Raw genomic sequence first — 6079 nt, 5'->3', positions numbered from 1 at the left:
ATAAAAGCACTCCGTCCTCAAGCCACGAGTAGCCTACCGGGACCATCCGACCGCCGTGTCATCCTCAGTGGAGGATACGGATAGAAGGGGCGTGGGGTCAGCACACCGCTCTCCCGGTCGTTATGATGGTTTTCTCTGACCGGAGCCGCTACTATTTGGTCGAGTAGCTCCTCAATTGGCATCACGAGGCTGACTGCACGCCGAAAAATGGCGACAGCGCATGGCGGCCTGGACGGTCACCCATCCAAGTGCCGGCCACGCCCGACAGCGCTTAACTTCGGTGATCTCACGGGAACCGGTGTATCCACTGCGGCAACGCCGTTGCCTAAGGGAACTTAATAAGCATATATAAAACTGTACTCGAACCAGTCTTTGTGTTTGGGGCAGAAGTGTCAAGAGTGTGGCCGGCCTTCATTTAGCGACTGAGAGCAGCGTCGTTTGCGTAGAGTTGTCAGTGCTAACAGACAAGCAACATCGCGTGAAATAATCACAGGAATCAAAGTAGCACGAACGGCGAACTTATTCGTTTTGACAGTACGGCGAAATCTGGCGGTAACGAGCTATGGAAGCAGACGACCGACGCGAGTGGCTTTGCTAACAAGCACGACATCACCTGCAGAGCCTCTCGAGGGTGCGTGACCACACTGGCTGGACACTAGACAACTGGAAAACCGTGGCCCTGTCAGATGTCCCGATTTCAGATGGTAAGAGCTCATTGGTACAGTTCGAGTGTGGTGCGGACCCCCAAGAAACCATGGACCTCAACTGTCAACAGGGCACTGTGCAAGCTGCATAATGGTGTGGGTTATGTTTACATGGAATGGGGCCGGCCGGAGTGGCCGAGCGGTTCTAGGCGCTACAGTCTGGGACCACGCGATCACTACGGTCGCAGGTTTGAATCCTGCCTCGGGCATGGATGTGTGTGATGTCCTTAGGTTAGTTTGGTTTAAGTAGTTCTAAGTTCTCGGGGACTGATGACCTCAGATGTTAAATCCCATAGTGCTCAGAACCATTTAAGCCATTTTTTCTACCAACTGAGCTACCCAAGCAGACTCACGCCCCGTTCTCACAGCTTTACTTCTGCCAGTACCTCGTCTCCTACCTTCCAAACTTTACAGAAGCTCCTCTGCGAACCTTGCAGAACTAGCACTCCTGAAAGAAAGGATATTGTGGAGACATGGCTTAGCCATAGCCTGCAGCATGTTTCCAGAATGAGATGTTCACTCTGCAGCGGAGTGTGCGCTGATGTGAAACTTCCTGGCAGATTAAAACTGTGTGCCGGACGCAGACTCGCAGGAGAGCTTCTGTTAATTTTGGAAGGTAGGAGATGAGGTACTGGCAGAAGTAAAGCTATGAGGACAGGTCGTGAGTCGTGCTTAGGTAGCTCAGTTGGTAGAGCGCTTGCCCGCGAAAGGCAAAGTTCTCGAGTTCGAGTCTCGGTCGGGCACACAGTTTTAATCTGCAAGGAAGTTTCAGACCTCTTGATACCATGCCAAGCCGACTTGCTGCACTACGCTGAGCAAAAAGAAGTCCGACACGATATTAGGAGGTACGCCTCGTTGTTGTTGTTGTTGTTGTTGTGGTCTTCAGTCCTGAGACTGGTTTGATGCAGCTCTCCATGCCACTCTATCCTGTGCAAGCTTCTTCATCTCCCAGTACCTACTGCAACCTACGTCCTTCTGAATCTGCTTAGTGTATTCATCTCTTGGTCTCCCTCTACGATTTTTTACCCTCCACGCTGCCCTCCAATGCTAAATTTATGATCCCTTGATGCCTCAGAACATGTCCTACCAACCGGTCCCTTCTTCTTGTCAAGTTGTGCCACAAACTCCTCTTCTCCCCAATTCTATACCAATACCTCCTCCTTAGTTATGTGATCTACCCATCTAATTTTCAGCATTCTTCTGTAGCACCATATTTCGAAAGCTTCTATTGTCTTCTTGTCCAAACTATTTATCGTCCATGTTTCACTTCCATACATGGCTACACTCCATACAAGTACTTTCAGAAACGACTTCCTGACACTTAAATCTATACTCGACGTTAACAAATTTCTCTTCTTCAGAAATGCTTTCCTTGCCATTGCCAGTCTACATTTTATATCCTCTCTACTTCGACCATCATCAGTTATTTTGCTCCCCAAATAGCAAAACTCCTTTACTACTTTGTCTCATTTCCTAATCTAATTCCCTCAGCATCACCTGACTTAAGTCGACTACATTCCATTATCCTCGTTTTGCTTTTGTTGATGTTCATCTTACACCCTCCTTTCAAGACACTGTTCATTCCGTTCAACTGCTCTTCCAAGTCCTTTGCTGTCTCTGACAGAATTACAATGCCATCCGCAAACCTCAAAGTTTTTATTTCTTCTCCATGGATTTTAATACCTACTCCTAATTTTTCTTTTGTTTCCTTTACTGCTTGCTCAATATACAGATTGAATAACATCGGGGAGAGGCTACAACCCTGTCTCACTCCCTTCCCAACCGCTGCTTCCCTTTCATGCCCCTCGACTGTTATAACTGCCATCTGGGCCGGCCGAAGTGGCCGTGCGGTTCTAGGCGCTGCAGTCTGGAACCGCGAGACCGCTACGGTCGCAGGATCGAATCCTGCCTCGGGCATGGATGTGTGTGATGTCCTTAAGTTAGTTAGGTTTAACTAGTTCTAAGTTCTAGGGGACTAATGACCTTAGGAGTTGGGTCCCATAGTGCTCAGAGCCATTTCAACTATTTTGAACTGCCATCTGGTTTCTGTACAAATTGTAAATAGCCTTTCGCTCCCTGCATTTTACCCCTGCCACCTTGAGAATTTGAAAGAGAGTATTCCAGTCAACATTGTCAAAAGCTTTCTCTAAGTCTACAAATGCTAGAAATGTAGATTTGCCAGGTACGCCTCAGTTTATGAAAATAAACTCCGTCCGAACAGGCCATGGAGGCCCAGGGTTACCGACCGGCCGCCGTGTCATCCTCAGCCCACAGGTGTCACTGGATGCGGATAAGGAGGGGCACGTGTACACCGCTCTCCCGGCCGTATGTCAGTCTCCGAGACCGGAGCCGCTACTTCTCTATCAAGTAGCTCCTCAGTTTGCCTCAGAAGGGCTGAGTGCACCCCGCTTGCCAACAGTCCTCGGCAGACCGGATGGTCACCCATCCGAGTGCTAGCCCAGCCCGACAGCGCTTAACTTTGATGATCTGACGGGAACCGGTGTTACCACTGCGGCAAGGCCGTCGGCAACGTAATACAGGAAGGCAATTAAACCGTCTGGTGTCCAGACGGGACGCGGTGATCAGGGCAGAAATCGAAAGTCGCGCAACTATTGCGCACGGAGAGGACGAGAGAGGACTTCTTGATGGCCGTTGCTGGCGTAGGCGTGTCCTTGTGGCGTGTACTTGTGACGCACGGCGAAGCGATAGCCCAAGAAAAAAGGAGAACTACACTACGATTTTTTTGTTCGCAGACGGCGTCCTATCTTTAGACTAGAGTGCGATTTTCGCTTTATTCCTGGCACGTACCCGTACACCCGGCGACCCGTCCAGCTGTGGCAGGAACTGTCTTTACACTTATCAAGGCGACCCGGGCAACCTCCAGCAGAATGTATTACCTTGTCTTCTGGCTCACGAATAAATCTGAAATTTTACTCTGCCAGCGGTCACTGAAAGAAACTTCACTAGCAAAGATCGCTAAAAAAGCATTTCATCGCTGGTCGGAGTGGCCGAGCGGTTCTAGGCGCTACAGTCTGGAACCGCGCGACCGCTGGTTCGAATCCTGCCTCGGGCATGGATGTCTGTGATGTCCTTAGGCTAGTTAGGTTTAAGTAGTTCTAAGTTCTAGTGGACTGATGACCACAGATGTTGAGTCCCATAGTGCTCAGAGCCATTTGAACCATTTGTAAAGTATTTCATCGATTGACCGGTTTCGACAGAGCAATGTTGCCATCATCGGATCTTAAGGGGGGATGTGACGGAAAATGTGAATACTTATGTAAAAAATCATTACAGCCATGTTTATTAATGTACAAATTTAAAATTTTGCATGTGACTCAAAAATGAGATCGGCAGGAAGTGGAAAATGGCTAAGAAGACATGGCTAGAGGACAAAGGTACGGACGTAAAGGCATATATCACTACGGGTAAGACAGATACTGCCAACAGGAAAATTAAAAAGACCTTTGGAGGACAGAGAACGACTTGTATGAATATCAAGAGCTCAGATGGAAAACCAGTTCTAAGCAACGCAGAAAGCAGAAAGGTGGAAGGAGTGTATAGACGGTCTGAACAAGGGCAATGTACTTGAGGACAATATTATGTATTATATTTGAGGACGTACGTGAAGATGAAATGGGAGATACGATACTGTGTGAAGAGTTTGACAGAGCACTGAAAGACCTGAGTCGAAACAAGGCCCCGGGAGTAGACAACATTCCATTAGAACTACTGACGGCCATGGGAGAGCCAGTCCTGACAAAACTCTACCATCTGGTGAGCAAGATATATGAGACAGGCGAAATACCCTCAGACTTCATGAAGAATATAATTAATCCAATTCCAAAGAAAGTAGGTGTTGACAGGTGTGAAAATTATCGAACTATCAGTTTAATAAGTCACGGCTGCAAAATACTGACACGAATTCTTCACAGACGAATGGAAAAACTGAGGAAGATCAGTTTGGATTCCGTGGAAATGTTGGAACACGTGAGGCAATACTAACCTTACGACTTATCTTAGAAGAGAGATTAAGGCGAGGCAAACCTACGTTTCTAGCATTTGCGTGAGACACAGTTGTGGCCTATCCCCGATGTTATTCAATCTGTATATTGAGCAAAAAGTAAAGGACACAAAAGAGAAATTTGAAGTAGGTATTAAAGTCCAGGGAGAAGAAATAAAAACTTTGAGGTTTGCCGATGACATTGTAATTCTGTCAGAGACAGCAAACGACCTGGAAGAGCAGTTGAACGGAATTGACAGTCTTGAAAGGAGGATATAAGATAAACTTCAACAAAAGCAAAACGAGAATAACGGAGTGTACACTAATTAAACCAGGTGATGCTGAGAGAATTAGATTAGGAAATGAGAAACTTAAAGTAGTAGATGAGTTTTGCTGTTTGGGGGGGGGGCAAAATGTAACTGATGATGGTCGAAGTAGGTAGGATATAAAATGAAGACTGACAATGGCAAGAAAAGCGTTTCTGAAGAAGAGAAATTTGTTAACATCGAGTATAGATTGAAGTGTCACGAATTGCGTTCTGAAAGTATTTGTATGGAGTGTAGCCATGTACGGAAGTGAAACTAGGACGACAAATAGTTTAGAAAATAAGAGAATAGAACCTTTCGAAATATGGTGTTACAGAAGAACGCTGAAGATTAGATGGGTAGGTCACATAACTAATGAGGAGGTATTCAAATGGTTCAAATGGCTCTGAGCACTAGGGGACTTAACATCTGTGGTCATCAGTCCCCTAGAACTTAGAACTACTTAAACCTAACTAACCTAAAGACATCACACAACACCCAGACATCACGAGGCAGAGAAAATCCCTGACCCCGCCGGGAATCGAACCCGGGAACCCGGGCGTGGGAAGCGAGAACGCTACCGCACGACCACGAGATGCGGACGAGGAGGTATTGAGTAGGATTGGGGAGAAGAGAAGTTTGTGGCACAACTTGACCAGAAGAAGGGATCGGTTGGTATGACATGTTCTGAGGCATCAAGGGATCACCAATTTAGTACTGGAGGGCAGCGTGGAGGGTAAAAACCGTAGAGGGAGACCAAGAGATGAATACACTAAGCAGATTCAGAAGTATGTGGGTTGCAGTAGGTACTGGGAGATGAAGAAGCTTGCATAGGATGGAGTAGCATGGAGAGCTGCATCAAACCAGTCTCAGGACTCAAGACCACAACAACAACAGCAACAGTCGGAAACACTTACCGAAACTGAAAATGCAATAAAAAGCTCTAAGTGCTATAGTTTAATAGCAAAAAGATAGTAACAGTTCATTCTGCTTTTCTAAAACTGTATGTGTTCACTATTTGTCGGGTAATGCCATATTTGAATCAAATCTTTCTTGTAGCTTGTAACATC

The 6079-nt window shown here is 46.7% G+C and overlaps 2 pseudogenes; both read right to left on the bottom strand.

The window, feature by feature from the left end:
• Window positions 1–208: 208 nt before the first annotated feature.
• Window positions 209–326, bottom strand: LOC124720681 (annotated as a pseudogene).
• Window positions 327–3114: 2788 nt separating this feature from the next.
• LOC124720697 lies at window positions 3115–3232 on the bottom strand (annotated as a pseudogene).
• Window positions 3233–6079: the final 2847 nt, after the last annotated feature.

The sequence above is a fragment of the Schistocerca piceifrons genome, chromosome 11 (assembly GCF_021461385.2).
Source record: "Schistocerca piceifrons isolate TAMUIC-IGC-003096 chromosome 11, iqSchPice1.1, whole genome shotgun sequence".
Taxonomy (NCBI): Eukaryota; Metazoa; Arthropoda; class Insecta; order Orthoptera; family Acrididae; genus Schistocerca; species Schistocerca piceifrons.
This window is presented reverse-complemented; position numbering and strand designations above follow the sequence as displayed.